The sequence below is a fragment of the Amblyraja radiata genome, chromosome 20, assembly GCF_010909765.2.
Source record: "Amblyraja radiata isolate CabotCenter1 chromosome 20, sAmbRad1.1.pri, whole genome shotgun sequence".
Classification (NCBI taxonomy): Eukaryota; Metazoa; Chordata; class Chondrichthyes; order Rajiformes; family Rajidae; genus Amblyraja; species Amblyraja radiata.
In genome coordinates this window covers 45,869,332-45,880,913 of record NC_045975.1, presented here as the reverse complement: position 1 = coordinate 45,880,913, position 11,582 = coordinate 45,869,332, and positions in this window count along the sequence as shown.

Genomic DNA, 11,582 nt, shown 5'->3' with positions numbered 1-11,582 from the left:
AAATCTATATTCGGAGATGTAGATCTATCCACGTCATGAACTGAAATCAGCAATCCTTATGGTACCGCTGCATCACATGATTCCAAAACATAGAAACATAGAAACATAGAAATTAGGTGCAGGAGTAGGCCATTCGGCCCTTCGAGCCTGCACCGCCATTCAATATGATCATGGCTGATCATCCAACTCAGTGTCCCGTACCTGCCTTCTCTCCATACCCTCTGATCCCCTTAGCCACGAGGGCCACATCTAACTCCCTCTTAAATATAGCCAATGAACTGGCCTCGACTACCCTCTGTGGCAGAGAGTTCCAGAGATTCACCACTCTCTGTGTGAAAAAATTTCTTCTCATCTCGGTTTTAAAGGATTTCCCCCTTATCCTTAAGCTGTGACCCCTTGTCCTGGACTTCCCCGACATCGGGAGCAATCTTCCTGCATCTAGCCTGTCCAACCCCTTAAGAATTTTGTAAGTTTCTATAGGATCCCCTCTCAATCTCCTAAATTCTAGAGAGTATAAACCAAGTCTATCCAGTCTTTCTTCATAAGACAGTCCTGACATCCCAGGAATCAGTCTGGTCAACCTTCTCTGCACTCCCTCTATGGCAATAATGTCCTTCCTCAGATTTGGAAACCAAAACTGTACGCAATACTCCAGGTGTGGTCTCACCAAGACCCTGTACAACTGCAGTAGAACCTCCCTGCTCCTATACTCAAATCCTTTTGCTATGAAAGCTAACATACCATTCGCTTTCTTCACTGCCTGCTGCACCTGCATGCCTACTTTCAATGGCTGGTGTACCATGACACCCAGGTCTCGCTGCATCTCCCCTTTTCCTAATCGGCCACCATTTAGATAATAGTCTGCTTTCCTGTTTTTGCCACCAAAATGGATAACCTCACATTTATCCACATTATACTGCATCAGCCAAACATTTGCCCACTCACCCAGCCTATCCAAGTCACCTTGCAGTCTCCTAGCATCCTCCTCACAGCTAACCCTGCCCCCCAGCTTAGTGTCATCCGCAAACTTGGAGATATTGCCTTCAATTCCCTCATCCAGATCATTAATATATATTGTAAATAGCTGGGGTCCCAGCACTGAGCCTTGCGGTACCCCACTAGTCACTGCCTGCCATTGTGAAAAGGACCCGTTTACTCCTACTCTTTGCTTCCTGTTTGCCAGCCAGTTCTCTATCCACATCAATACTGAACCTCCAATGCCGTGTGCTTTAAGTTTGTAAGTCGATGAAAGGAGACCAACTCCTTAAGAATTGGTCATATTTATCTATTAGTCGGAGTCTCATTTCTTCAAGGCGTGCTATGTCCATCATATTCCTAATCCACATTTTAACAGTTGGTATGGTTGTATTTTTCCAAAATTTAAGTATCAATTTCTTTCCAATTATTAACCCATAATTAAAAAAAACATTTTGGTCTTTATTTAAATTGGTATCTTCTCCTATTATTCCAAATATAATCCATTCCATTTTGGGTTCTATTCTTGACTTGAAGAGCTTTGTAAGTATATCAAATATATCACTCCAAAATTTATTCAACTTTGTACATCCTACAAATGAATGTGTTATATTAGCGTTTTGAAACAAACATTTATCGCATCTGGGAGAGACGTTTGGATAAAATTTATTCAACCTCGTTTTTGAATAATATAGTCTATGTAATAATTTGAATTGAATTAAATTATGTCTTGTATTAATAGAACAGTTATGTGTATTCATCAAATACTTTTCCCATCTATCCTTCGAGATCTTTATCATTAGCTTTATAAAACGCGTTGACTGTGCTTAGATGGGGCATCTTGCTCAATTCAAAATGTCTTGCTTTAAACCTCAGTGATGATTAAAATAGAATTGTTAAGTTTTGCAGTTTTGACTAAACTCACGTGTCATCAATACATGCCAGCAGAGGAAGCAAATTCCCCTTCCCTTCATTACGTCAGACTATTGTGAAAAGCAGAAGTGTCTGCACTTTTGAAATGAAAATGTCATGTAGGAAATGTTGAGTATTGCAAGGAAGATGAGTAGGTTATAGTTTGGTTAACCCTGGAATTTCCATACTGGGGAGCATGATGGGAAAATGCTCATTGTAGACTTCAGGAAGTCCAGGCGCGGCACGCACACCCCCATCCACATTAACGGGACGGAGGTGGAACGTGTTTCTAGCTTCAGGTTCCTGGGTGTTAACATCTCCGATGACCTCTCTTGGATCCACAATACCTCAACTCTGATCAAGAAGGCTCACCAGCGTATCTTCTTCCTGAGGAGACTGAAGAAGGTCCATCTGTCTCCTCAGATCCTGGTGAACTTCTACCGCTGCACCATCGAGAGCATCCTTACCAACTGTGTCACAGTATGGTATGGCAACTGCTCTGTCTCCGACCGGAAGGCATTGCAGAGGGTGGTGAAAATTGCCCAACGCATCACCGGTTCCTCGCTCCCCTCCATTGAGTCTGTCCAAAGCAAGCGTTGTCTGCGGAGGGCGCTCAGCATCGCCAAGGACTGCTCTCACCCCAACCATGGACTGTTTACCCTCCTACCATCCGGGAGGCGCTACAGGTCTCTCTGTTGCCGGACCAGCAGGTCCAGGAACAGCTTCTTCCCGGCGGCTGTCACTCTACTCAACAACGTACCTCGGTGACTGCCAATCACCCCGGACACTCCTCCCACAGGAAAAACACTATGTCTGTATATATGCTAATGTAAATATTTATTCAAATCATATGCTATGTCGCTCTTCCAGGGAGATGCTAAATGCATTTCGTTGTCTCTGTGCTGTACACGGACAATAACAATTAAAGTTGAATCTGAATCTGAATCTGAAGATGGAATGTAGTTAAAGTAGTTAAAGGGACTGTCCCACTTGGCAATTTTTTCAGCGACAGCCAGCATCATTGACTGACATGTAAGGTCACCGAAAAAGATGTGGCGTGATGCGGCGTGACGTGTTGTGATGACGTAGGTGGGCGGCGCGACTCTTGTCAGCAGCGGCCTCTGCAGTCCGTCTGTCTTTTTATTGTTTTCTGTCTTGTTCTATGTAGTTTTTATTGTTGTTTTTTTTGTCGGGGTATGTGTGTGGGGGGGTGGGGGGAACTTTAAGGTCTTTCCCCTGCACGGGAGACCCGACCTTTTCTTTGTCGGGTCTCCGTTGTCGTGGGGCTGCAACGTGGAGCGGCCTCCAACAGGAATGACCTGGGGCTCCAGTCGCGGAGCTGCGGATTTACTCACCATCACGGAGCTGGCCGAGTCCGGAGCGGGTGGAGCTGTGGTGGACGCTGCTGTGACCCAACACCCGGAGATTCGGAAGCTCCTACCGCAGGTCTGTGGACAGTAATACCGGGAGCCCGCGGGTCCCTGGTGGGAGACCGCTTTTCGGGGCTTCCGCAACGGCGACTTCTCCCGCCCGAGTTGCGGGGTTGAAGATTACCTGGAGCGGGGCCTTACATCACCGCCCCGCGCGGCTTGGAATGGCCGCGGGACTTTGTGAGCGCCCGCCGGGGCTCCAACACCTTGCACCACCCGGCGTGGGTTTAATGGCTGCGGGACATTTAACATCGCCCGCCGGGGGCTTTGACTCTGTCTTTGACTCTGACATGGGGGGGAGAGGGGAGTGCAGGGGAGAGATATGTTTAAGTTTTGCCTTCCATCACAGTGAGGAGGACTCACTGTGATGGATGTTTATGTGAATTGAATTGTGTTGGTGTGTGTCTTGGTTCTTTTTTTGTATGGCTGCAGAAACCAAATTTTGTTTGAACCTCATGTGAGGTTCAAATGACAAATAAAAGGTATTGTATTGTATTGTATTGTATTGTATTGTATTGTATTGTATTGTATTATTGTATTGTATATTATTGTATTGACGCACGGTGTTTCCTCAAGTGTCGCAACATTTTTTTTGTCGCCGCTGGATTTTGAAATGTTCAAAATCTTTTGGCGACCCTGACACGTCATTCAATGACGCCCGCAGTTGCCGAGAAAATCGCCAAGTGGGACAGGCCCTTAAGGCTGATGCATTCTGTTGTGAAACAGGCTTCCTTATCTGTGTGGTGAGGGGGGGGGGGGGGGGGGGGGGAGATAGTCCTTCACCATCATTGTGGCCGGATTCACCACATTGTCTTTGACTATCAATCAGTACATGCTTATCCGCTGGTAATAATATGCTCTCCCATTTCACTTGTTGATTATCTGATACTGTCTTTAACTTCCCTGCCTCTAAAGGTTGCACCACACTATGAGGTGAATGTAAAATTATATTTGCCATCAAAGTAATGTGCTCTAAGATTTCAACTGTCCATGTTGCACAGTCAAGTGCTTGAGCACTTGGATACTATGCTACTGGCCTCATTCTATCCCCATGTTTAGCTGTGTAGTGTCCTCTTCCATTATCACAATGCAGATCGAAGGGTTCAGTTAAATCTTGGAGTCCCAATGCTGGGGAGGAGGTCAGGGGTTGCTTGATTTTTGCAAATGCCCAAATTTATTTCTCCCAGGCAATCTACTTTCCCTCTCTCAACCGTTTGCCTTCCCTCGGGATTTTCCTTAAATCTCCTTCCTGTAAGACAGGGTCTGGCATAATTGACCAGCAGAGCACTGCATGGACCCTCATTTGCATTTTACCAGACACTTGCTGAACTTCCAGCACTTGCATCAATACAAGCATTTACAAAATAATTTATAAACTCAAAATCAGCAATCTGTAACTCTTGAGCAATATTTTTAAAATGCAGAAATTTAATGTTAGTAAGAAAAGCAATATTGAAAATTATTCCCCAATTGTTCCAATCAAAGAAAGCAAATGGCATGTTGGCCTTCATAACAAGAAGAGTTGAGTATAGGAGCAAAGAGGTCCTTCTGCAGCTGTACAGGGCCCTAGTGAGACCACACCTGGAGTATTGTGGCAGTTTTGGGGTCCAAATTTGAGGAAGGACATTCTTACTATTGAGGGAGTGCAGCGTAGGTTAATTCCCGGGATGGCGGGACTGTCATATGCTGGGAGAGTGAAGCAGCTGGGCTTCTACACTCCGGAAGGATGAGAGGGGTTCTTATTGAAACATATAAGATTATTAAGGGTTTGGACACGCTAGAGGCAGGAAACATGTTCCCGATGTTGGGGGAGTCCAAAACCAGGGGCCACAGTTTAAGAATAAGGGGTAAGCCATTTAGATCTGAGATGAGGAAACACATTTTCACACAGAAAAACGAGAGTTGTGAGTCTGTGGAATTCTCTGCCACAGGTGGAGGCAGGTTCTCTACCACAGGTGGAGGTGGAGGCAGGTTCTCTGGATACTTTCAAGAGAGAGCTAGATAAGGCTCTTGAAGATAGCGGAGTCAGGGGATATTGGGTGAATTGAAGGGCCGAATGGCCTACTCCTGCAGCTATTGTCTATTGTCTAATCTATCTTCCAAAATGACAATTTCAAATACATAGTCCAAATGTATACTAATCACAATTTCCCCAAATGCTGATTTTTTCCTGAAATGTTGGCATCTCATATCCGTAATATTCATATCCATAACTCACATTTCAAACACTTTAACCTGGATTCCACATGGCCAGTTTCTGAAATCAATTAAAAATGAAAGAATTAGGAAGAAAACAAACAGACAAAACACAGATAAAACGAAACAAAACTGCATCTTTGCACATCTCCTTCATTCAAACCTTTGTAAGAAAACAAAGAATAAACAGTTAATTTCCACATTGAAAGCTTCTAACAAATGTCCAAAGTATAAAAGATGAATGGGTTTGAGAGGTCCCCTCACACAACTTCTTAATAGGACACTACCTCTTAAAACACAGGAGGTACTACAAATATATTTCACATAGAGAAGCGGAATCATTCAGTCACATCCTAGTCAATTATGCTGTTATATTTACCTTTTGATGTAGGTTCTTTGCCATGGCTGTGAATATAATTACTCCATTTTAATATTTACCCTTTTCTTGTCCCTGCCACCATGCTTTTTCTCAGCAAGGGGTGCTTCCTGATAATAATCTTTCTCTATCATTTTCCCAATTACTCTTTATTGCAGTTGACTATAGTTTGTACTATGGATCGCTCAGGCCCCATTTGATGTCAACACTTTTCTTATCCGTATCTATCGTCAGTCAGCACATCAAATGCCTTACAGGAACTTTATACTGTTTTAAACCACTATTGCATAGAAACTTACAAAATTCTTAAGGGGTTGGACAGGCTAGATGCAAGAAGATTGTTCCCGATGTTGGGGAAGTCCAGAACAAGGGGTCACAGTTTAAGGATAAGGGGAAAGTCTTTTAGGACTGAGATGAGAAAAAAAAATTCACACAGAGAGTGGTGAATCTGTGGAATTCTCTGCCACAGAAGGTAGTTGAGGCCAGTTCATTGGCTATATTTAAGAGGAAGTTAGTTGAGGCCAGTTCATTGGCTATATTTAAGAGGGAGTAAGATGTGGCCCTTGTGGCTAAAGGGAAAGGGTAACCTTTTACCCCTGGGTGAAAATGTCAAAGACTAGAAAGCCTAGATGAGAGGGGCAAAGTTGAAAGGAATTGTGCAGGGCAAGTTTTTTTTGCATGCAGAGAGTGGTGGGTGTCTGGACCATGCTGCTAGAGGCAGATATGACAGGTTTTTAGATAGGCACATGGATGTGCAGTAACTGGGTGGGTGTGGATCACGTGCAGGCCGAGGAGATAAGTTGAATTTGGGATCATGTTCATTACATTAAATTAATTAGACGTTATAGAGTTACAGTGTGGAAACAGACCCTTCGGCCCACAATGTCTGTGCTGACCAGTGATACCCACACACTGGCACTATCCTACACATTAGGGACAATTTACATACAGAGTTGGCACGTTCTCCCTGCAATTGTATGAGTTTCCTCCCACGCCCAAAAACAACATGTGGGTTTTAGGTTAATCGGCACTCTGACTTGCCAAACCAGTTCTGTCAAACTACACAACTCCTCCCCCTTCAATCGTGGGGTAGGCCGAGACTTACTATCTTTCCACCAAGCCTTTCCACTCGTCGCTTTAACTTCATGTTTCATGTATTACATGGAGGGTTTGAGCAGTCTAGGACTTCATTCCTTGCAGGATGAAGGATGATCTAATAGAGGTGTACAAAATCATGAGGGGCATAGAATACACAGAATTAGAGTAGGGGAATTAAGAACTAGAGAGCAGAAGTTTAAGGTGAGGGGTAAGAAGCTGAAGGGCAATGCTTTCACACAGTGATATATGGAACAAGCTGCATGAGGAGTTAGTTGAGACAGGTACTATAACATTTAAAAGATAGGTACCTGTATATGGATAAGAAGTGTTTTGACAGATATGGACCAAACGCAGGCAAAAGGGACTAGCTTCGATGTGGGTCTTGGTCGGCATTGACAAGTTGGGCTGAAGGGCTTGTTTCTGTGCTGTACAGCTCTGTGATTGACTCCTTACTTTGTGGCTATTTCCACTTGATCATGACTTTCCCACCAGCGAAATCATCGCAACAACTATCCTGTCAGGAACCCCCAAGCATCTTAAATAGTGCTGTGTAGTTTCAGACCCTTTGGCCCACAATATCCGTGCTGCCCATAACGTATAGAACAGCACAGGATCAGGCCCTTCAGCCTGTAATCTTGGTGCTGACCATTATACATAGAACAGTACAGCAGAGAAACAGGCCCTTCAACGCTCTCTCACCGCTCTCCTCTCCCCCGCTCCCCTCTCTCTCCCCACTCCCCTCTCCCCCCGCTCCCTCCCCACTCCCTCTCTCCCTTCTCTCTCTGTGCTGGTTTCACTTCCGCCGCAGGTGGGCGGGGAGAGGCTGTGTCTCACGGAGCGCAGCCTGCCCGGGGAGAGTTGGGAGGGGGAGGGGGAGGGGGAGGGGGAGGGGGAGGGGGAGGGGGAGGGGGAGGGGGAGGGGGAGGGGGAGGGGGAGGGGGAGGGGGAGGGGGAGGGGGAGGGGGAGGGGGAGGGGGAGGGGGAGAGGGAGAACCCCTATCCCAGGCAGGGAGAGATCAGAGACAGAAAGCAGGTCTCTTTCCCCAAACAGAGACATCAGCCAGATCAGAGTCTCTCCAGAGTGAGAGCAAGGACCTCTTTGGACCAGGCAAAGAGAGATCAGGCAGAGATCCCAACAGATCACAGAGAGAGATCAGAGATTAGACAGAGAACAGAGATCACAGAGACAGACAGAAATCTCAGATCTTAGAGATTACAGAGATAACACACACACAGATCACCGACAGAACACAGAGAACGGATACATCACACACAGAGATCACAGACAGAGAGATCGCAGACAGATTGGAGAGTGAGAGGACATATTGATCCCAGATGTCTGAAGAAAGGTCTCGACCCAAAACGTCACTCATTCCTTGTATCCAGAGATGCTGCCTTTGCCACTGAGTTACTTCAGCATTTTGTGGCTGGATTCCAGATATACAGACTGCAGAGATTGCAGAGGGAAAGAGATTTTAGTTTAGTTTAGTTTAGAGATAGGGTGCAGAAACAGGCCATTCGGCCGTAGAGTCCACGCCGGTGGGCAATCCCCGCACACTAACAGTATTCTACACACATTAGGGACAACTTACATTTTTTTTTAACTGAAGCCAATTAACCTACAAACCTGTATGTCTTTGGAGCTTGGGGGGAAACTGGAGATCTCTGATAAAACCCACATGGTCACAGGGAGAAAGTACTAACTACATGCAAACTGCACCCATAGTCAGGATGGAACACGGGTGGGTCTGTGGCGCTGTAAGGCAGCAACTCTACCGCTGTGGCCAGAGAGAGCAGTCGGACAGAGAGATGACTAATGAGAGTTTTTTGTCAACAGAAGCCGACATTGGGGGGAGCACTTGGTAGCTGACTACCTCCCGCCTGCGAGAATCTCCGCAAATTCAAATTACATCGAGTGTTTATACTCCTAAGAACAAAGATAATGTAGAGAATGTAGAACTGGCGATTGAATTGTTGTGATGATAACTGAACATCTGTCAACTAGTTTGTCAATTGATTGAGAGAGGCAGCACGGAAACAGGCCCAGAACTAGTCCGGACCGGGCCGGACCCGGGCCTCTGACGCTGTGACAGCAGCTCTACCAGTTGCGTCACTGTGGCGGCCTGACATCTGTGGGGAACTTTGTGGTTCAAAGTGGGAACTGAAATTTTAAAAGGTTTTATAATGAGGGCATAATGTAAAAAGCTGGTGTACGATGGAACTGCAGATGCTGATTTAAGCTAAAAACTGAGCGGTGCTGGCACGAAGGGCCGAATGGCCTACTCCTGCACCTATTTTCTATAGGGGGGTTGCACGTAAGGTCATCGGGTCAAAGGGCGTGATGCACGTAGCAGCTCAATCCATGTGGAGGACATGGCAGCTTCCGGCACACACTGTTAACACACAGAACTCGTACCTTCTTACCTGTTAAAAACAGCAGAAATTGTCATTTTTAGCGCTATAAATATTTGTGGGTACTGTCATTGAAAGCGGGAAATCTTTGCTCTGAATCTGAGCACCAAGGTGTAAGCGGCCGAAGAAGCGCATCCCTCGGGACAGCCCCTACTCTCCCCCCCCCCCCCCCCCCCCCCCCCCCAGGGTCAGCGCTCTCCGACATGGCCGCCCTCTGCCCCATCTCACCCTGTGGGCCGCACTGTCCGGGGCTGTGGGTCGGCATCGCCCACACACGGGGCCGGGGAGAGCGGGGACGGGGAGCGGGGACAGCGGGGACGGGTGGAGCAAGGACGGGTGGAGCGGGGCCGCGGCTCCAGGCAACGTCAGCTGCAGCAGAGTTGGAGACGGTCTGCTCCCTCCACCCACCCAATCACTGCACCGACACCCCGACCTCTTCCTCCCCCCCCCCCGACCACCACCACCTCCTCCTCCTCCTCCCACCCCCGGCCGCGGGGATAGACGTCCCGGGGTCCGCGGCTGTGCAACCAGTCCGGATGCTGGGCCAGAAGAAGGGCCCGCTGTGCTGCCAGCCATAGTAAATGCTTACCTGCAGTTCACCGCGTGTACTCCAGTTGGCGTTGCGTGGCAACAGTAATAATAATAATAATAATAAATACTTTGTTGATCCCCTCAGGGAAATTCAGATGTCCAGAAGCCCCCAACCAACAAACCCACAGATTCAAAACGAACGCAGACAGAAAATACATAGAATACAATGTGGACACTACCTGAGAGCAATAAATACTTAAAAAGACCAATAATTAACAATTAAAAATTAAAAATTGCAAAATGCATCCCCCTACAGCCTAGTGGTCCGAATTATAAAATCTAATGGCTGCAGGGGTGAAGGAACTCCTGAACCGCTCCGTTCTACAGGGCAGGGAGAGGAGCCGGTTGTTGTTCCGAGTGCTCTTTTGACTCTCCAGAATTACATGGAGGGGATGCCCGGGGTTTTTCAGGATGACCTGCACCTTGTGCCTCATACCAAAGATCTTATAGCGGAGCAAGATGGGTTACTTGCGGTGGCGTGATGCTCTGTTAGCAGTCGCAAATCTTTTAGCTCCGCTGTAAAAATCACGATTTTTCGCGTAAAAATCTGTATGGAGGTCGGGACCGTTTTTAAAAACCTACCGGAGCCCCGGGTCGCTGTGCTGATGACATCATCAGTAAGCGCCGTGAATTTAACGGAGGGAAACTCATTTTAAATGAAAAACACGTCTCCAGGTCAGAGGCCACAGAGGAAAGCTACAAAACACCTGCTGAATGAATGAATGAAAACTTTATTGTCATTCAGATATACACCTAGACACAGACTCAGAAACCTCAAGAAACTGCACAGCTGACCTCTGGAGTGGACTCTGGAATGGATACACGATCTAAGACTGAGATGACCACAAAAGAGAAACCCGAAATGGAGGAGATAAAGAACTCGGTAAGAGACTTGAGAAAGGACATTGAAACTGGAAATTTAAAATGATGGGAAACATGGAAGCCGGTAATCAAAAAATCCTTGAGGGCATTGGCGCTCTGCAAAAAAGAGTTGAGGATGTGCAAGAAGAATTAACGGGGAAAATTAATAAGGTGGCAGAAGAGACCACAAAGATGTTTGAGGCTGTGCATGAAACTGTTTCTGCAAATGTAACTGCGGTGAAAGATATGGAAGCTGTTGTGGAAGAGATGACCGGAGATATGCAGATGATCAAGTTAGAATTAGACAGCCTCAAGAGTCAACTAACAAAAGTCTCTGATAAATGTGTCGACCTCGAAGCTCGCTCAAGACGCCAAAATATACGAATACGTGGAGTAACAGAGGGAGCTGAGGGGGACAATGCCTGTGAGTTCACTGCCAATCTAATCAAACACGTACTCAAGTTACCTGAGGCACCTGTAATTGAAATAGCACATCGACTACCCAGATTTAAACCAAGATCACAAGGAGACCAAGCCTATCCACGACAGATCATAATCCAACTTCGGGATATCTCAACAGTGGAAGAGCTGATGAAAAAAATTAAACACAGAGAGAAGATGATGTATAGAAATGATTCTATCAAACTCCTACGGGACTACCCTTATGAGATTGTGCAAAAGAGAAGAATGTTCTCACAGACAAGAGAAGCTCTTTACGGTGTCAAGGAAGT